The sequence below is a fragment of the Pristis pectinata genome, chromosome 10 (assembly GCF_009764475.1).
Source record: "Pristis pectinata isolate sPriPec2 chromosome 10, sPriPec2.1.pri, whole genome shotgun sequence".
NCBI lineage: Eukaryota > Metazoa > Chordata > Chondrichthyes > Rhinopristiformes > Pristidae > Pristis > Pristis pectinata.
Window position 1 is genome coordinate 100,594,185 of NC_067414.1, and position 21,639 is coordinate 100,615,823.

The following is a 21,639-nucleotide window of genomic DNA, read 5'->3' on the forward strand; positions in this document are numbered from 1 at the left end:
GTCACCCAGCTATAGGAAGGATATGATTAAGCTAAAGGGGGTCCAGAGAAGATTCGCAAGGATGAGGCAGGGACTGACAGGCTCGAATTTTGAGGAGAGACTGGGACCATTTTCCCTGGAGCAAAGAAGGCTGAGGGGCAACCTTATAGAAGCACATAAAATCAAGAGAGGCATCGATAAATTGGATGGTCACAGTCTTTTTCCCAGGGTAAGGGAGTCTAAAACTAGAAGGTGAGAGGGGAAATAGTTGAAGGAGACCTGAGGGGCACGATGGGATAGGTTTTAATCGAATGAGCTGCCAGAGGAAGTGATAGAGGCAAATAAAATTACAACGTTTAAAACACATTTGGACAGGTACATGGATAGAAAAGGTTTACAGAGGTATGGGCCAAATGGAGGCAAATGGACTAGCTCAGGAAGGTACCATTGGCAGCATGGACAAGTTAAGCTGAAGGGTCTCTGTCCATGCTGTACCACTATACGACCCCAAGCCATAACTATCAAAACTTTACTGATAATAGCTCACTAGTATACATTAATTTTACTCCCCACAATCAGCATTTATCATGTACCTTAAAAAAAATCCCAAGTTATATTGCAAGAAAGTTTGAGTTTGATGCCAAGCCACGTGAGGAGTGTTATGGACTCAGTGAAAGTCCCTTTAAGATAGAGAGTGTGTGTGTATGTGTGTGTGGGGCGTGCTTACGTCAATAGAAGATAAAGGACGTAATGACGTTGAAGAAGAAGTTAGAAGAAGAAAGAGAGAGAGAGAAGGGAGAGAGACACCAGCCTGCTTGTTTTCTCTATCGATGGATGAGAAACAATAACTGTGTTTGCCACTGAAATCCATGTATGGAAGTTGGAAGTAATCCGGTGGAGTTCACTTTGTTGCTGACCTGTAGAAGGAAACAGGTATTTGTATGTGGACGACCACGGTTTGGATGCTTTTCGGGGTGAGGAAGTCACTACCGAGTAAACACTGAAGTGTCGTTTGGGTTCCATCGTGGAACATTTGGATTTCGTATGTACTCTCTCTAAGTTTTTCTACATCTACATCTTATCTTCAGACAACGGTGGTTGTTGAAGAAGCCCTTGCTCATGTTTCACCTTATGGCTTGCGGAACTGAACTTTAAGAACCATTCAGGAACTGGGAGTTTTGGACTTTGTCACACACACACACGACGAGTTTAGTTTTGGGGTTAACGTTCGAGGTTTAACATTCTTGAATTCTAACATACTAACATTTTTTTTTAACTTTTATTTTACGTATTATCATAAGTAGTGATTAATAAAATAGTTTTTAACACTGAATCATGCTCAGTGTGTTTCTTTTGTTGCTGGTTTGTGACAAAATTGGGGGCTCGTCCGGGATAGTTCCCAAGGTTAACGAGTGTCGTCTGGGATTGTACCCCAGATTGACGAGATTTGTTCGAGATTCAATCCAAAGATTTTTGAGGGAGGTCTGATAAATTCTTTTTAATTGGCTTGTGTGTGTGGAAACCAGCAGCAATGGATATTAAGGCATTTTTGGAGTCACCAACCCAAAAGGGATTGGAGGAGGTGAGAAAAGAATTCCGTTCGTATGTATCAGAGGGTTTTGTTTCACTGAATGATGAGTCACCCCAGGTGCCAGTGAAAATTCTTAGAGATACTGGGGCTAGTCAATCTCTCTTGCTGGACAGTGTTTTAAATTTTGGTGAAGAAAGTGACACTGGTGAAGTAAATCTAGTACGAGGCGTTACAGGTGAGACCATGTCTGTCCCTTTTCACAGGGTGATTTTAAAGTCAAAGTTCGTAGAAGGACCAGTCGAGATAGGGATAAGACCTAGTTTGCCAGTGGAAGGAGTTTCTTTGTTATTGGGAAATGACCTTGCAAATGGAGAAAGTGATCCTGTGGTACGGTTAACAACCAAACCAAGGATTGATGAGTCTGAGGATGATCCAGATGTTTACCCATCATGTGCAGTGACTCGAGCTAGAGCTAAAGAATTAGCCAAGACAGACAGTCCGGTGCAGTCTGATGTGGTTCCTTGTGACAGTCCTAAACAGGAAGAAAATTTTGATGCCTTATCTGAGACTTTTCTGTCTTCACTGGAGGATCAACATCCTTACAGTGAGCCTGAATTTAAAGATTTGTCTTTGTCAAGGAAGGATTTTATGGTGGAACAGACAAAGGACCCTGAGTTGACAGAATTGAAAGAAAAAGCACTCTCATGTGAGGAGATTGAAAAGGTGCCAATTGGATATTATGTCAAAAATGGAATGTTAATGAGGAAATGGAGACCTCCTCATGTTCCTGTTACTGAGGAATGGGAAGTTATTCATCAGGTTGTTGTTCCAAAAGTTTATAGGGATGAGATTTTAAACCTGGCCCATAGTATGCCTTTGGGTGGTCATTTTGGTGTGAATAAAACTGTAGGGAAGATCTTGAAACAATTCTATTGGCCTGGTTTGAGAAAAGATGTGGTGATGTTTTGTCGAACTTGCCACACATGTCAGATGGTAGGTAAACCAAATCAAAAACCCCCTGTGGCTCCTTTGAAACCAATTCCTGCTTTTGGTGAACCCTTTTCGAGGGTGATTGTGGACTGTGTTGGCCCCTTACCAAAGTCTAAGACTGGAAATCAGTATTTGTTAACCATCATGTGTGCCACTTCTAGATTTCCAGAGGCAATACCCCTTAGAAATATTAAGGCCAAGACAGTGTCAAAGGCTCTTGTAAAATTTTTTACCTTGTTTGGTTTGCCAAAAGAAATCCAATCTGATCAAGGTAGTAATTTTATGTCAAAAATTTTTCAGCAAATAGTCTATGAGCTGGGAGCAAAGCAGATTGTATCATCTGCATATCACCCAGAATCTCAAGGAGCTCTGGAGAGATTTCATTCTACTCTCAAAAATATGCTGAAGACTTATTGCTTTGAAAACACCAAGGATTGGGACGAAGGTATCCATTTACTTTTGTTTGCCGTTAGAGAATCGATCCAGGAGTCAATCGGATTTAGTCCGTTTGAGCTTGTGTTTGGACATAGGGTGAGAGGACCTTTGGAGTTGTTAAGAGAGCAATGGGTTAATGAGGAAGTTCACTTGAGTCTGTTGGACTATGTCCAAAAATTTAAAACTCGGTTGGAGAGAGTCTGCCAGCTAGCGAGAGAGAATCTGAAAACAAGCCAGATAAGAATGAAGACATATTTTGATAGACGTGCTCGGCCTAGGACATTCGCAGTGGGGCAAAAGGTGTTGGTATTTTTCCCTAGCCAAAATAATCCCTTGCAAGCTCGTTTTTCTGGACCCTATGTTATTGAATCTCGAGTGACTGATCTAACATATATAATCAAAACACCAGATAGACGCAAGAAAACACAACTCTGTCACGTAAACATGCTAAAACCTTATTATGAGAGGGATTCAGTTGTGGCCTTGGTGGATGGTGAAAAGGTTGTTTCTAGAATGCCTGATGTTGATGTTGAGGAAGGCCAATTTAGACCAAATATTGTTCCATCGAAACTAAAAAACCAAAATATCCTGGAGAACCTTGAAACGAAGTTGGACCATTTACAAGTTTCACAAAAACAACAGATGAGAGAATTAATTTTAAAATTTAAAAATCTGTTCCCAGATGTTCCAAACAGAACATCGATAATTACCCATGATGTTGATGTTGGGGATGCAAAACCAATCAAACAACACCCATATCGAATGAATGTGGAAAAAAGTAAACTTGTTGATCAGGAAATAAAATACATGTTGGAAAATGATATTATTAGACATTCTAGTTCAAATTGGAGTTCGCCCTGTGTTATTGTACCTAAACCTGATGGAACTGTTAGATTTTGCACAGATTACAGGAAAGTGAATGCTGTAACAAAGTCAGATGCTTACCCTATTCCTAGGGTGGATGATTGCATAGACAGAGTGGGAAAGGCAAAATTTCTTACAAAGATTGACCTATTAAAAGGGTACTGGTGTGTTCCATTAACAGATAGAGGAAGGGAGATTTCAGCCTTTGTAACCCCTTCTGGATTGTATGAATACAATGTTTTGCCATTTGGAATGAAAATGCTCCGGCAACATTTCAAAGAATGATTAATTCAGTGATTCATGGGTTAAAACATACAGATGCCTACATTGACGACTTAGTGACTGGGAATGATACTTGGGAAGATCACATCTCTGCGTTAGAAAGGTTGTTTGAAAGACTTTCCAAGGCTAACCTTACAGTTAACTTGGCTAAAAGTGAATTTGGCCATGCCACTGTGACGTATCTTGGTTATGTTGTAGGTCAAGGCAAGCAAGCTCCTGTTCAGGCAAAAGTTCAAGCAATATCTGAGTTCCCTATTCCCACAGGTACGAGGACTGTTAGAAGATTTTGGGAATGGTTGGATATTATCGAAAATTTTGTAAAAATTTTGCTGATATTGCTCTTCCCCTAACTAATCTTCAGAAGAAGGGAGTAAAGTTTGTTTGGACAGATTCTTGTCAAGAAGCATTTGAGAAGCTGAAAGCCATTTTATGCTACCATCCTGTGCTCAGAACACCTGACTTTGAAAAGCCATTTTCATTAGCAGTAGATGCCAGTGATGAAGCTGCAGGAGCTGTGTTGTTGCAGAAGGGTGACCTTGATGATATTGACCATCCTGTAGCTTACTTTTCAAAGAAATTTAATGAGCATCAAAAGAATTATTCCACCATAGAGAAAGAATTACTGTCGCTTGTTTTAGCCTTGCAACATTTCAGTGTATATGTTTGCACCGCTCAGAAACCATTGACTGTGTATACAGATCATAACCCATTGGTGTTTCTGAGCCGAGTCAAAAACAAGAACAGAAGGCTGTTAAACTGGAGTTTAATTTTGCAAGAGTTTGATCTCATGATAACTCACATTAAAGGCAAAGATAATGTGATTGCTGATTGTCTTTCCCGATGTTAAATGGGAAACATGTATCTATACTAATCTGATAGTCTGTAGTTGTGTAGCGTGATAATTATTAACATTACTAACTGAATGCGCGGTTAAAATTTTCTTGGGAAAATTTTTTTTTAGGTGGGAGGTGTTATGGACTCAGTGAAAGTCCCTTTAAGATAGAGAGTGTGTGTGTATGTGTGTGTGGGGCGTGCTTACGTCAATAGAAGATAAAGGACGTAATGACGTTGAAGAAGAAGTTAGAAGAAGAAAGAGAGAGAGAGAAGGGAGAGAGACACCAGCCTGCTTGTTTTCTCTATCGATGGATGAGAAACAATAACTGTGTTTGCCACTGAAATCCATGTATGGAAGTTGGAAGTAATCCGGTGGAGTTCACTTTGTTGCTGACCTGTAGAAGGAAACAGGTATTTGTATGTGGACGACCACGGTTTGGATGCTTTTCGGGGTGAGGAAGTCACTACCGAGTAAACACTGAAGTGTCGTTTGGGTTCCATCGTGGAACATTTGGATTTCGTATGTACTCTCTCTAAGTTTTTCTACATCTACATCTTATCTTCAGACAACGGTGGTTGTTGAAGAAGCCCTTGCTCATGTTTCACCTTATGGCTTGCGGAACTGAACTTTAAGAACCATTCAGGAACTGGGAGTTTTGGACTTTGTCACACACACACACGACGAGTTTAGTTTTGGGGTTAACGTTCGAGGTTTAACATTCTTGAATTCTAACATACTAACATTTTTTTTTAACTTTTATTTTACGTATTATCATAAGTAGTGATTAATAAAATAGTTTTTAACACTGAATCATGCTCAGTGTGTTTCTTTTGTTGCTGGTTTGTGACAGGAGGCATTAGGTGACCAACAATTTGATTTTAAGGTACATCTTAAAAATGTTTAGGGGTAGGTTTGGAACTCAGAGCCAAGGCAATTCAAAGTATGGCCACAAATGGGGGAAGGATTAAACTCCCACATACTGAAGCCCAAAAATGGCAGGCATAGAAAGCAAGGGCAAGAAATGTAAAGCCTAAGTGTTGCTTAATCAGGAACCAATATATGGCAACAAGCACAGGAAGATCAACCTGGTGCAATAGTCTTTACTCTGCACTTCCCAGTCACCAGCTCCATCCTGCTCAGTGGTCATTGTTCGAGGCTGAACTAGACTGTAGTGTTGCCATCCTACAAGTCTTTTAAATTTGCTCTCAGCTGTATATCCTCCCCATCACGAAGATTTTCCTAGTTCTATCTCCACACCTGCACCCTGCCACCCATTGAGGAAACCCATAATATTGCCTTGGGCATCAGGATCCAACCATTCCATGCTCCATTATTGGCATTCTATACCCCATAACTCATTCAATTCTTCCACTCTTACCAAACACAAACCAAACTGTTTTTTGCTGCCCTGCAGTCACCACCAGAGCAACGACTCCCTGGTTTTAAAATCATCACCCTTCTTTTGAAACCTCCAACCTCCTCCATTCCTAGCCCCACTTTCTTGCAACTTCATTCACTTCACAACTGATGTTTGTGTCTTCAGCTGCCTAGGCTACCAATTTAACCAATCTTTTCACCACTTGTCCTAAATCATTATGAGGCCTCTGTAATTTTAGTATGACAGGTCCCGTGAATTATGTTATTGTTGATATTGAATTTCAAGACACCAATTTCACTCGAGTGAAACACCAGTGATATCTCAACTAGTTTTTCATGTGGTAGTAGTAGTTGTTTTGTTACAGTTTTTGTAATTACTAAGCCATAGTTAGGAATAGGATCACTATCAAATCACCAAATTCCAGATAAAAGTTATTCCAGACATATCAACGTCAACACATTTCTCACACAAGTGCAATGCAAGAGAGGAAATGAAAAACCAGGAGAAATATACCAAAATTCCATTGAAACACTACAATTAATGAGGCCAATGAAATTTGACAGGGGTATATCAACTTGACAAGTTGTGAAAGAGAACACAAATGGAATACACACAATCACCAGCTGTCCTTTTGTACTTACTGCAGCTTATGCAATACAGAAACCTGACAAGTTGTGGTTTCAAACATGTAATTTATTAACCAAAACCAGTGCCCAACACTAAATATTTGTCAAAAGCTGTGGAAGATTTGGATTCCAAAGCACAAAGGTGCCAATTAAGTGTCACCTGATCTGACTTGATCATTTACCCGCGCCCACCTGGTTTATCATCATCCATTCTGATGCTGTTTGGATAAACTGAATGGCATGGCAGCATATTTACTTAGAATGGTACAAAAGCGCACTGGATATTTTGTCTGAAAGGGAAAATTCCTCCATGTACTTGTCCATGGGCCCATTCATAAACGCAAGGCAAGCTGCACTCCAGCCCATACATGAAGAAACAAAGATACATTGCCGACTTGTGAAGCAAGACACATCACTCCTTCCACTTTTGAGGAAAAAAATGCACAACTTAATATGACAATCATCAAAACTTAAAGCAGATGGAAATGCACTCCATGCCACCCAATACAACAGGAATTAAAACTTTAACGCAATCCTGTGGTTGCTTTAAAAACAGGGGAATTTAGTTTAAAGTCATCAAAGTTACCGCAGAAGATTTGTGGTGGTGGTGCAAACGCAGTGGGCAAGTGAATTGCGGAGTGGTCTCAGCACAGAGCGCTGGGGCCCCTAGGCTCGGCGGGGTGGGTGGGGGGGGGTGCACTTTATTTAGTGCAGGACATGCTCCATCCAGGACACCGGGACTTGGCGAGCCTGGAGCAGGTACTCTTCATTGGGAGCAGGTACTCTTCATTGGGAGCAGGACAGCCTTCCCCCCCCCCCCCACCGAAACGGGTAGGGAGCACCCAACCACACCCCTCGCGGAAACGCACACCCCACCACTACCCCCCTCCACGGGAACGCACACCCCACCACTACCCCCCTCCACGGAACGCACACCCCACCACTACCCCCCTCCAACGGGAACGCTCAGCCACCCCCTTTGGAGAGCTGCAGGTCACGATCCCTCCCCTCTACCCACCCCCGAGGGCTGCGGGTCACGATCCCTCCACCCACCCACCTGGAGGGCTGCGGGTCACGATCCCCCCCCCCTCCCCCCGGAGGGCTGCGGGTCACGATTCCCCCCCCCCTCTCCCCCCGGAGGGCTGCGGGTCACGATCCCCCCCCTCTCCCCCCGGTGGGCTGCGGGTCACGATCCCCCCCCTCTCCCCCCGGAGGGCTGCGGGTCACGATGCCCCCCCTCTCCCCCCGGAGGGTTGCGGGTCACGACCCCCCCTCTCCCCCCAGAGGGCTGCGGGTCACGATCCCCCCCCTCTCCCCCCGGAGGGCTGCGGGTCACGATCCTCCCCCCGGAGGGCTGCGGGTCACGATCCCCCCCCCTCTCCCCCCGGAGGGCTGCGGGTCACGATCCCCCCCCCCTCTCCCCCCGGAGGGCTGCGGGTCACGATCCCCCCCCTCCCCCCGGAGGGCTGCGGGTCACGATCCCCCCCCTCCCCCCGGAGGGCTGCGGGTCACGATGCCCCCCCTCTCCCCCCGGAGGGCTGCGGGTCAGGACCGCTGTCCCCGGTGCCTCAGCCCCGGGCCGATTCTCCCTGACAGCCCGTCCGGCGGCAGGAAACTGCGCCGCCCAAACCGCTCCGGCGCTCGCAGCGGGGGGAAAGCGCGTCCACCCTCCTCACAGAACACAGGAGCCCTCTTTACCTCAACCCTTCGCCTCCTCCTTCCCGCAGAAACCTCCGGCGCTTCACGGTTTTTTAAAAAAAGGCGGTTTTTTTTAAAAAACCAAACGGTCCCGTCCTCTGAGCCGCTCGAGCGCCGAACCACACCGCGCAAGCGCAGACTCCTGCTTCGCTATTGGTCCGCCTTGGCGTTTGAAAGGGAAGCTGACCCTGTGATTGGTCGTTGCGGGGGAGGGCGGGAGCGGGAGATCGTTCGCGGGACGTGGTCCGTCAACTGTCGTCACAAAATGGCGGAGGCGGGGGGGGGGAGATGATTTGGGGGGTGGGGGGGGGAGATGATTTGGGGGGGTGGGGGGGGGAGATGATTGGGGGGGTGGTGGGGGGGAGATGATTTGGGGGGTGGGGGGGGGAGATGATTTGGGGGGGTGGGGGGGGGAGATGATTTGGGGGGGGTGGGGGGGGGAGATGATTTGGGGGGGTTGGGGGGGGGAGATGATTTGGTGGGGGTGGGGGGGGGAGATGATTTGGGGGGGTGGGGGGGGAGATGATTTGGGGGGGTGGGTGGGGGGAGATGATTGGGGGGGTGGGGGGGGAGATGATTTGGGGGGGTGGGGGGGGGAGATGATTTGGGGGGGTGGGGGGGAGATGATTTGGGGGGGTGGGGGGGGTGATGATGGGGGGGTGGGGGGGGTGATGATGGGGGGGTGGGGGGGGTGATGATGGGGGGGGGTGGGGGGGGAGATGATGGGGGGGTGGGGGGGTGATGATGGGGGGGTGATGATGGGGGGGGTGGGGGGGGGAGATGATTTGGGGGGGTGGGGGGGAGATGATTTTGGGGGGTGGGGGGATGATGATTGGAGATGACTGGGGGGTGGGGGGATGAGAGGGTGGGGATAGGTTCTCCCTTCTCCTTTGCAGAGCCCCCGCAGGCAAACCATCGGAAGAAGGTGTATGTGTGTGGTGAATTTGCACGGTGCTTGCTACCGTGCCTGCCCCAATAGCAAGAGTCTGACAGGAAGGGTCAGTGAATATACACATACAGGAATACCTAGAATCAGAAATAGAGCAGGGGAAATGGTAAAAAGACAACATTAAGTATTCTTTATCTGAATGTATGGGGCATTCATAATGAGGTCAGTGAATTGATGATACAAAAGAAATAACATGGGTACAATCTAATAGCCATTACAGAGATGTGGTTACAAAATGACCAAGGTTGGGAACTGAATATTCCAGGATAGTTATCTTTTGGAAGAGGAAGGCAGAATGGAAGAGGAGGCAAAAATAGCCATGATGTTAAAGAATGGGATAAAGGCAGTAGAGAGAAACAATCATAGCTCAGAATATCAAGAAGTATAATCAGTTTTAGATGAAGTTAAACAGGGGCAAGGGACAAAACCATTGGTGGGAGTTGCTTATAGGCCCTCGGACCACAGTGGTAATGTAGAACGTGGCATAAATCATGAAGTTAGAAGTACTGGCAGCAGGTAATACAATCATCATGGGGTCTCAATCCACACATAGACTGGGCAAACCAAATGAGCAGTACTAGTGTGGAAGAGATGGTTTTCTAGTTTATATATACACACATTATATATAAGAGAGAGAGGGACAAATGAGGGGAGCAGACTATTTTAATGTTAGTATTGTGCAATGGAAAGAGTTAATTGATAATCTGGTGGTTAAGGGCCTTTAGGGAACTTTGATCATATGATAAATAATATAAAAATTGAAATTAGTTCAGTCTGAAACGAAAGTCTTAAATCTGAACAAAATAAAGTACAGAGTTGTTAAATAGATGCAGAAAATGCAAGAAAACTTAGCAAGTCAGGCAGCATCTTTCAAAAAGGAAACAGTTAATATTTCAGCTTCAAAACTTGTCAGAAACTGTTTCCAGCATTTTCTGTTTTATTTCAGATTTTCAAAACCATGGTAGATTGGGAGGCTACTTTAAAAGGCAGTAAATAAGCAACATCCATCATTTTAAAAATGTATAGTTTACAAATAAAATACATCTCCAGTAGGGAACACAATAAAACAGTCAGCTTGGTGCAGCCACGCTATCAAGAGAATTAATGACAGTATTAGATCAAAGGAAAAGGTGTAAAATGTCACTAAACAAAAGCAGTAATCTTGAGGATTGGGAAAATTCCAGAATTCGGTGAAGGACCAAGACAATAAGGAAAGTGAAAGTAGAATACAACGGTAAGCTATCCAGAAACACAAAAACACTCTGTAAAAGCTCTATAAAGAAGGAAAAAAGAATAAAAAAGACTAAACATGACAAATCATTTACAGTCTGGTACAGGAGAAATTATATAGGGGAATAATGAAATGGCAGAGAAATTAAACAAATATTTTATCTCTGTCTTTACTGAAAAAGGCACAAAAGCCTCCCAGAAATAGTAGAGAACTGCAGGGCAGGCTGAGAGCGAGAAGGGAACCACATCCTTTGTACAGGCACATTGTAACCTGCTCAACTCTGTCAAGTTCTACAACTTCAGGTAAGTCACTTCCTCTGTAACAGAACTGGCCTTTATTGTTGTAAACCATCCATCTGTGATACTGGTTCTTCTCTCTCCAGTAGTCCAGCCTGACCCACTGGGCATGCCCTACAGCCTTGCATTTTGCAACTTCCTGTATCTTCACTCTTCAACTCCCCACATTCCATAGTTCTTGTTTGCTTGCTCTCTCTCTAAGTGTCCCCCATTAATCCATAGACCGGATAACCTTACAACCCAGATAGATTTTTAGATATTACAAGAATCGAGGGATATGGGGTTAGTTCAGGAAAGTGGTGCCAATGTAAAAGATCAGCTATGATCTTATTGATCACAGGAGGCTGGATGGCCTACAATTGCTTCTCTTTCTTATATTTTTAGGGTGGTTATGGGCCTTTTCACCGGTAGTAACTGCATTCCCTCCCTCATCTGCCTATCAACCCTCTCATCTGGATCCACCTATCACCTGCTAGCTCTTGCTCCACCCCTTCCCTCCACCTTTTATACTGGCTAAATACCCCTTTCTTTCCAGTCCAGATGTAGGATCTCGACCCAAAACGTCAACTGTCCATTTTCCTCCACAGATGCTGCCTGACCCACTGAGTTCCTCCAGATCCTGTTGATTTGCTGCAATTCAAAGGCGTTCTTTTGAACAACTAGTACCGGAACAATGAGCTGTATGATTATTTGAATTACTAACGGTGCCAAAGTCTCTCCCACATTTTATGGGACACAGGAACTTGGAGTACATTGATTATTGAGGGTGTGCAGGAAAGAAATGTATCCAGCTTCCTGTCTTAGGGATACAGGAAATGTTTGCCTGCTGAGAGAAGGTCTGAACAGCATCCCTTTAGTAAACACCACCTTTAGCTTTCATTATTTTTCTGAAGGCTTGGATAAAATAAAACCTGTTTCTGGTGAGTGGATCTCGGAGGTGGTTGTGATTCTGAACCAAAATACATATTCAGATGGACTGCAGCAAGTCTCCAGCCTGGGGCAGGATACCATTCTCCCAGCTGAAGAGCCCCGTGCATCTCTACCTCTCATTCTTCCTCTAAGACTCTCCTTAGAACCTGCTGTTTTGAGCAAGTATTATCTCCTTATGAGTCTTGGTCAAACTGTTCTTTGTCTCATGTGGAAGACCTTGGGATGTTTTGTTGTGTCAAAGGTGCTACATTGTACGAGTTGTTGTTTGAGCTGGTAGCTGCCACAGACCTAAAAAAAACAGTATTTTCACATTACTGTGTGGTTTCAAACGACGAGCTACTGAAATAGGTTACTTCCTTTTCAGCTTCTCAGCAGCTGCCGAGGTTTCAAAAAGCGCCTTTCAATGAGCATGTGACACCTCATGATAAGAAGTGTACAGCCAGCTTGCAGTTACCAAGTACAAAAGCTTAGACAGGGAGCAATCTTATAATCCTGGAGCAAAGCCTTTTCTTTGGACAATCTAGTTTCCTTGCAGAGAAGTTCTGCCTTCCAGCAAAGAACTGGGATCTCCATCTCAGCAATGAGATGTAAACTTTTTCTCCAGTGAACCACCTGCAAATATTGACACACACCTTTCCCAACTTCCAAAAGACAGTGTCAACCCCTCAAAGAAAAAGCATGCTATATTTTTATTCAAAGATTTTTTTGTCATAAATGAAAATAAGAAAAACTGCAGAAGTTGGAAATATGAAATTAACAGAGAAGATTCTTCAAGACACTCAGGCCATCTATGGGCCATTTTATGGTAGGTATAAAAACACCAAGTGGTGGAACCTCTTGACAGGTCTGGCAGTATCTGTGGAAAGAGGAACAGAGTTAATGCTTCAGGTCAGAGACCTGCTATCAAACAGTTTTCAGCATGATCTCTCTCTCTTTCCATAAATGCTGCCTAACCTGCTAAGGGTTTCCAGCACATTCTGATTTTATATCAACCATAAAAATGGCCCAGGTAGTTATCGTCCTTGCTTGCCACACTTCTTCACTAAAACTCAGTCCTCTGTGTTCAGTGTTGATAAAACGCAGAAAGAAAAGGCAATCTTTGACACAAGAGGCAGATGTCTCTAGTCACAGGGCCCTGACAAATCATGTGGTGTGACCTTTCATCTAAAGAGCTCTTCAACTCTAACACTTTCCTTAAAAACAATTAAACCCAATAGCTTCACAATGATGCGGCTTCACCCCAACAGCAGAATGCTGTTCACATTGGGTGGAATCATCTTTCTCTATTAAGTGAACTCTGGAACAGTGATGATTGCCTTTCACTTTATGAAAGGCAGGTGAGGAAAAGATGGTTCACATATTTCATATCACAGAAGGAGGCCATTCAACTCAACTCTACGCTACAACAATGCACTCTGTACTAACCCAATGTAACTGCACTGTGTAATGAATTGATCTGTACGATTGGTAATGCAAGACAAGTTTTTCACTGTACCTCAGTACAAGTGACAATAATAAACCAAAACCTCTCAGGGGAGCAATACCTTTAATCCCATTCCCCTTCCATATACTCCTCCAACTAATTCTCTCTCACACAACTGTTCAACAACCACTCTGATTCATCAAACCACTCTCTCCGTGACTTGGGTATCCACTCGTCCCTCCCCGTAGATGACCCTCTGGCCCTCATCCCTGCAACCGTACCAAATGCTACATCTGTCCCTACACCTCCTCCCTCACCAAACAATCCTTCCAGGTGAGGAAGTGCTTCACCTGTGAGTCTTAGGGTGTTATTTATTGCATCCAGTGCTCCTGGTGCAGCCTCCTCTACATCGGTGAGACCCGACGCAGAATGGGTGACCACTTCGTCGAGCACCTTCGCTCCGTCCGCCGCAGCAACCAGGACCTCCCGGTGGCCACCCACTTCAATTCCACATCCCACTCCCATACCAACATGTCTGTCCACAGCTCCTCTACTGCCACATTGGCCAGATACAGGTTGGAGGAAAATACCTCATATTCCACCTTGGGAGTCTCCAACCTGGCAGCCTCAACATCGTTTTCTCTAACCTCCAGTAACCCCACCCCTCCTTTTTCTCCCTCCCCACTCCTTTGTCTCCCCTTATTCCTGCAGCTCCCTCCCACCACCTTGATGACCTGCCCATCTCCTCCCCTCCCCTCCTCTATCCTTTATTCCATGGTCCACTGCCCTCTCCTACCAGATTCCTCCTCCTTCAGCCCTTTGTCTCTTCTACCTGTCACCTCGCAGCTTATTACATCTTCCCCCCCCTCACCTGCCACCCGAACTCACCTATCCCCTGCCTGCATGTGCTTCTCCCCTTCCCCCCACCTTCTTATTCTAGCTTCTGCCCTCTTCCTTTCCAGTCCTGAAGAAGGGTCTCGGCCCGAAACGTCGACTGTTTATTTCCCTCCATAGATGCTGCCTGACCTGCTGAGTTCCTCCAGCACTTTTTCTGTATTGCTCCAGATTCCAGCATCTGCAGAATTTCTTGTGCTCTTTGATTCTTTTTGCCTTGATCTGTACTCGGGTAATTTACAGCAGTCTGTTAACCCACCAGCAGTCTCAGGATGTCAGAGGAAACCAGAGTCCCAGGACAATCCCACACAGTTATGGAGAGAACAGGCAACTCCACACAGACAGCACCAAGGTCAGGATCAGACCTGAGCATCTGAAGCTGTGAGGTAATCATCATCATAAACAGGAGAACTGTTGAGCTGATAATGTTGCACCAGTCTCCCAGCAAAGGGAGAGGAATAATACCAGTGGTAGAGGAGTGATCAGAAACCGTTATCAACGACAGCTTTAACATCCAATAAAGTGCCACACAAGTGGCTTTCTGCACCTTAAACCTTCCTCACTATCAATTACCCTGCCAATGGTTTTTATGTATTCAGAGCAAATTTCTCAGTTGTGACACCCAGATCTCCAAAGCCTTCCACTTAAAATGTGATTTAATCACTGTGATCCTCTCCATCTCTGCCACCTTCTACGCCCATCTCATCCACAATTTCTCGGACTCTGGCACTTTGTGCATTTGCACCTCACCTTTCCATTACCAGCAGCCACGCCTTTGTATTTTACATTCTCCTCCCGAAATTCCGTGACCACTCCGCCTACCCTATTCCTTTAAAATCCTCTTTACAAATGGTTTCTTGGACCAAACTTTAACTCATTCCTAATTTCCTTCAGCATTTGTCAGATTAATTTCCTTGTGCATTTGCTGATGGAAGTGTCCGTGTGTGATTAAGGATTTTGTTGCTGAGCTTTTAATGGAGAAATACATCAGGATTTTTATTTGGTGACTTTAAGGAGTAGGAGTGGGAAGGGGTCGCAGTGCAAGGATTGACCTTCCTAAGATACAAGATATTTATTAGTCACACGTACATCGAAACACATAGTGAAATGCGTCTTTTTGCGTTACTGAGAATATGCTGGGGGCAGCCCGCAAGTGTCACCACTCTTCTGGCGCCAACACAGCATGCCCACAGCTCCTAACCTGTATGTCTTTGGAATGTGGGAGGAAACCAGAGCACCCGGAGGAAACCAATGCAGACACAGGGAGAACATCCTTACAGTCAGCGGCGGGAATTGAACCCAGGTCGCTGGCGCTGTAATAGCGTTATGCTAACCGCTACACTACCGTGCCGCCCTCACCAGAAACAGTCCACTCAGTGATTCTTATTTGTGTTTTCCTTTTGTCCAAGTGACATCCTCCTCTTCCTCTGCAACAACTTGCTCTGTGCTGCCTTGCTGAATGCCTTTTAAAAATCCAGATATATTGCATCCACTGGTTCCTCCTAATCTGTGCTGCAAGTTACATCCTCCACTTTTATTACATTTATCAAACACAATTTCCTTTTCATAAGAGCAAATCAATCAACTCTGCCAAACATTTTGTGACTTTTAAGTGCCTGTTATCGTGTCTTTATTGATAAATTCCAGCACTTTGCTGATAACAGGTGTCAGGCCAACTGATCTTCAATTTTCTATTTTACTCTCCTTTTCTGAAGTAAACAGTTTTGCACTTGCTACCTTCCAAATGCTGGAACTATCCCAGTATCCAGGGAACTTTGAAAGATCATTAATTCATCCACTATTGCTACTGCCCTCTCAGAATCTTGTGATGCAAGTTATTGGGCCCAGAGAATTTATAAACTTTTAGCTCATTTAGTTTCTCTAGTAGTTTCTCTTAATATTAATATTAAGTTCCTCATTGTCAATACACTTTTTTTTATCCCTCCACTTCTGTTACATCCATTGTTTCTCCTGCAGCAAATATTTGTTTAAACCGCTAGCCACCTATTTATTCTGCAGTATAACTTGTTCCATCATTTTCTCTCAGGCACCCACTTATACTCTGTCATTCTCTTTTATTTTTACATAGTTGTGGAAACGCTTACAATCTCTTTTGCATTCCTTGCTGATCTGCTTTAATAATCTAACTTCTCCCTCCTGTCAGTTAGGGAGTGTGATGATTGATAAGCTCAAATGGGAACAGTTTGTGAACTTTACTCTCCAACAGCAGATTGAATTTTCCTGATTGAAACTGGAAATACTTTTTAAACAAAAATGTTTTAAGATTTTGCCCATATTGTCAGAGTTCTACCCTTATCCTGGGCCAGTGTCAGGAGATGGCAGGAACTTGCTAATGAACTAAATCAGACATTCCCCAGTGTTCCGACGGTCTGAAACACCACACCCCAGTTCTGAGAATTTCCCAATGCTTCCAAACCCTTTGTCCTGCTCCTCCCAGCCCTGGTAAACGCCAAGCATCTTGCTGGATTTTGTGCCACAGCTCAGTACCAGGAGGGGGAAGATTGACAGCAGCGGGTCCAAGTATCTGGTTCAATTACGCAAATTCTCGTGCAGCTGACTGGCACAGTGGACCTCGACCTGCTGTCAAAGACTCATTCCCGAAGGCCGTCAGCAAATACTGACCCACTCCCCTGGTGTGACCGGGAGTGAAATCAGAAATATGAAGATAAGCTGTTTGAATTGGGCACCTGGGATTCCCACACAGACACTTCAGCTCTGTGGAGATTCCCCGCCGATCTCAGAATGAGGCGGTGGGAACTTGTCTGCATCTTGAGGAGAGCAGGGAAGTGATCAGTTAATTGACCAAGGAATCCACCTCTGTTCCTGCAAATAACAGGATTAATGCTGACTAATGTGCTTTGAGTTTAACAAGTTTTATGGAGCAAGACTACTTTGTTCAACCTGTTGAGAGTGGGATTTGCCCTTGGTTTTAAGGTAAGGTTAAGAAATTATTGGCAAGAGAGAGAGGAGCCAAACTAAAGTGTGCTCAGCTTGCAACACTGGGCACTGAACTCAAGCACTCATTACTCTGAGCTTCATGCGAGCCAGGAATTTCATTACACCCTGGTGTATATGACAGTAAACTGATCTGAATTTAAGTGCCCATCACCTCCGCCCTGATTCTCCTTCCACTCAGCCACTCTAGGGGCAACCTACAGTTGAATTTTAACCTAGCAGCCTCTTTGTAAACATTCTGAAGTATGCAAGTCGTTTTTTTTCCTGCATACTTCCAAGTGAATATGATTATGAAGTGCAACTTGACAGACTAGGAATTGGGCCTAGAATGTTGTTTGCTTTTTAAGTCACTGAACATCTGGAGGAATCGGGGCCTTTAATGGAGACCAGGAAGGGTTTCTTAAAGCACATTCGTGTTATGTCCTACAGTAAATTTCCTTTAAGTTCTAAAGGTTCAAGGAATGGAGTAAGTTTTAAATTAGTTGTGCCCCTTCCTGATTAAAGCCCAACAGAAGCTTGGTGCTTACAAAGAAGCAGGAAACAGATGTTTCAGTTCTGATGCAACAATCTCAGCATCAAAATGTGATATTGAGAAATTCAGAAACAATGGTAGGTTACAGCAACTAAATATTCGGATGTTGATGATCAGTCTGAGGATGTACGGTGGGTGCTCCTGATAATGGACAAGTGGGTCACAGGGTGAATTATCCACCAACCTTAGGAAAGTTAGAATTACTGATGACTTTGGTGTGAGGCCCTGAGGCAGTACTTTGGTGAGAACTGAGCCGGGTCAAAACAAAATCTGGTGAAGCAAGTTACTAGAGTGTGTCGGAGACAGAGCAGCAGAAAGCTCACCGACAGGTGCAGCGGATATTCAGGAAGGCTGATGGAATGCTGGTGTTTATTTCAATATGGCTGGAGTACAAAAGTGAAGAAGTCCTACTGCTCCTGTACAAGGCACGAGTGAGTGCCCTGTACAGTTTGGTCTCTGCATTTAAGGATAGGTGTCCAGAGAAGGGTCACAAGGATAGAGGGATTGTCCTGTGAGGAAAGGTGCAAAAGGTTAGGATTAGAATTTAGGAGAGGCAATCTTTTTAAGCATGTAAGATACTTAGACAGGATGGGGTAAATCCTGGGGGAGACATGCCCCTCCCCCCTTGTGGGGTAAGAGTCAGATCAGCAGGGCTTACTTTCAGAATAAGGGGCGCTCATTTAATACCAAATTGACGAAGAATTTCTTCTCTCAAAGGATTTTGAATATTTGGGATTTTTGTGCTCCGGAAAGCTGTGGAGGCTGGATCCTTGAATACATTCAAAGCTGAAATAAATTATTAATCAGGAAAGGAATAAGGATTGTGGGGAGAGGTTGAGAAATTGGACAATGAAAATTGGATCAGCCATGATCTTATTGAATTGGTGGAGCAGGCTTGAGAGACCGAATGGCCCTACTTATGTCCCAGATGCACAACATAAACTGGAGATGGACAAGACAACTACAGGTCCTAACCATGGTAAATTGATGGAGAGTTTTGGGACCTTCAGGACTCAAAGACACGTATAAATGTGCTCAACTCTGTGGTAAATCTGGTATTCAGCTCTGTCGCTCAACTCTGCCAAGTTATTATCTTAAATATATCAAGTGATTTTTTTTTAAATGCACGTTGTTTTTAAAATTGGTTTTAATGCAGCTCAGTTTGCACTGGTTCATGCCAGGTCTTAAAATAACACACTGAACCTGGAATAAACACTTGGCAAACAAGTGCCACTTAGATGTACTATTTGTTGCTGTTGAGTAATCTTGTTGGTGTTGGTTTGATGCAGGGCCAGCAGTTGTGGGCATGTCTCTCTTCAGATTAGACTCTTGAGTTTTGTCATTAGCGTTTCCTTCCTCTGTTCTCTCCCGTGCTTTATTGAAAGTGCCAAATCGAAACACTCCCACTTCTGTTTTTTCCCCAGTAATTACAGCCCTCTTGATTATTGATTGTGTTACCTGCAGGAAGTTATCATACTAGGTCAGATGTAGTTTACAGCTCTCACACTGGAGAAATCGAAAAGAAAAATCCCAGGATATTACATCAATGGGTAGAAAATCCCAGGCCAGAGAACAGGGCTTTAATCCCTTGTGGAGTCAGCAGCAATTTCTTTCCAGTACTTATTGCCCATCTTGAAATAATGCAAATCTAATTCAAACACCTCAGTGATCACAGTAATCTTTGCAAATTCGATTCAGCGGTTGAAAAAGGGACTCCAGTCAAACACAGAACTCTGTCTCCAGGATTTAGTCTAGCCCTGCTGGGGAAATACACAGTGAATAGCAGGACTCATAGAGTTGATGTGTAGAGGGCTCTTGGTTGCAAGTCCATAATTCCCTTAAAGTGGCAACACAAGTAGGTAGGGCAGTAAAGGCAGTGTAACGGCATGCCTGCCTTCATTGGTCAGGATGGCAAGCATAAAAGTTCAGGAAGTCACACTGCAGCTGTACAACACTTTGGTCAGGCCCCACACTCAGAGCACTGTGTGCTGTTCTGGTCACTGCATTACAGGATGGATGTGGAGGCTTGGAGAGGGTGCAGAAGAGCTTCACCAGGACGTTTGTCTGAGTTAAAGAATATTCGCTATAAGGAGAGGTTGGACAGACTTGGGTTGTTTTCCTCTGGAGTGTTGGAGGCTTGAAGGGAGACCTGATAGAAGTTTATAAAATTGAGGCATAGACAGGGTAGGAGAGTCTTTCTCCCAGGGTGGAAATAATACTAGAGGGCATGGCTTTAAGGTGAGAGAGGGGAAGTCCAAAGGATATTGTGTGCCAAGGTTTTTTTTAAAAACACAGAGTAGTAGGTGCTTGGAACACACTGCCGGGAAGGTGATGGAAGCAGATACAAGAGCAACATTTGAGGCATTTAGACGGGCACATGAACAGCAGAGAATGGAGGGATACAGACCACGTGCAGGCAGATTTGCAGTTAAAATTGGCATCCTGCTCAACAGACATTGTGGGTTGAAGGGCCTGTTCCTGTGCTGTAATGTTCTATGTTCTAACTGAGTCCTTACTTGTAAAAACTCCAGACATTTTAGAACACTACAGCACGGTACAGTCCCCTTCGGCCCACAATGTTGTGCCAAGCTCTTACCTACTCTAAGATCTATCTAGCCCTTCCCTCCCACATATCCTTCCATTTTCTATCATTCACGTGCCTATCTAAGAGTCTCTTAAATGTCCCTAATGTATCTGCCTCTACCCGCACCCCTGGCAGCATGTTCCACGCACCCACCAGTCTGTGTAGTAAAAAAAAACATACCCCTGATATCCCCCTGTACTTTCCTCCAATTACCTTAATTATGCCCCCTCACATTAGCCATTTCTGCTCTGGGAAAAAGTCTCTGACTTCCACTCGATCTATGCCTTTTATCATCTTGTACACCTCTGTCAGGTCACCTCTCATCCTCCTTTGCTCCAAAGAGAAAAGCTCTAGCTCACTCAACCTATCCTCATAAGACATGCTCTCCAATCCAGGCAGCATCCTGGTAAACCTCCTCTGCATCCTTCTAAAGCTTCCACATCCTTCCTATAATGAGGCGACCAGAACTGAACATGATACTCCAAGTGTGGCCTAACCAGAGTTCAGTAGAGCTGCAACATTACCTCATGGCTCTTGAACTCAATATCCCAAACTATTGAAGGCCAACACACCATATGCCTTCTTAACAACCCTATCGACCTGGGCGGCAACCTTGAGGGAATCTATGGACGTGGACCCCCAAGATCCCTCTGTTTCCTCCACACTACTAAGAATCCTGCCGTTAATCCTGTATTCTGCCTTCGAATTCGACCTTCCAAAGTGAATCACTTCACACTTTTCTGGGGTTGAACTCCATCTGCCACTTCTCAGCCCAACTTTGCATCCTATCAATGTCCCGTTGTAACCCTCGACAACCTTCTACACTATCCACACAACCACCAACCGTCGTGTCATCAGCAAACTTACTAACCCACCCTTCCACATCCTCATCCAAGTCATTTATAAAAATCACAAAGAGCAGGGGTCCCAGAACAGATCCCTGCGAAACACCACTGGTCACCGACCTCCAGGCAGAATATGCTCCATCTACAACCACCCTCTGTCTTCTATGTGTGAGCCAAGTCTGAATCCACACAGCCAAATTTCCCTGGCTCCCATGCCTCCTGACCTTCTGAATGAGCCTATCATGCGGAAACCTTATCAAGCGCCTTACTAAAATCCATGTACACCACATCCACTGCTCTGCCTTCATCAATGTGCTTTGTCACATCCTCGAAGAATTCAATCAGGCTCGTGAGGCACGAC

At 44.7% G+C, this 21,639-nt stretch overlaps 1 protein-coding gene and 1 long non-coding RNA gene across 2 annotated transcripts in view; one reads left to right on the forward strand and one right to left on the reverse strand.

Moving 5' to 3' along the window:
• Positions 1 to 8,748, reverse strand: part of lbr (lamin B receptor) — a 61,783-nt gene extending 53,035 nt beyond the window's left edge. The window contains exon 1 of the mRNA XM_052024953.1: positions 8,619 to 8,748. The gene's annotated coding sequence lies outside the window, so the exon portion shown is untranslated. The remainder of the gene's footprint in view (positions 1 to 8,618) is intronic.
• LOC127575247 (uncharacterized) lies at positions 7,554 to 12,007 on the forward strand. The gene is made up of 3 exons (XR_007957021.1): positions 7,554 to 7,679; positions 10,980 to 11,100; positions 11,682 to 12,007. It is a non-coding gene; the product is annotated as an uncharacterized LOC127575247 (long non-coding RNA).
• The last annotated feature ends 9,632 nt before the right edge of the window (positions 12,008 to 21,639 follow it).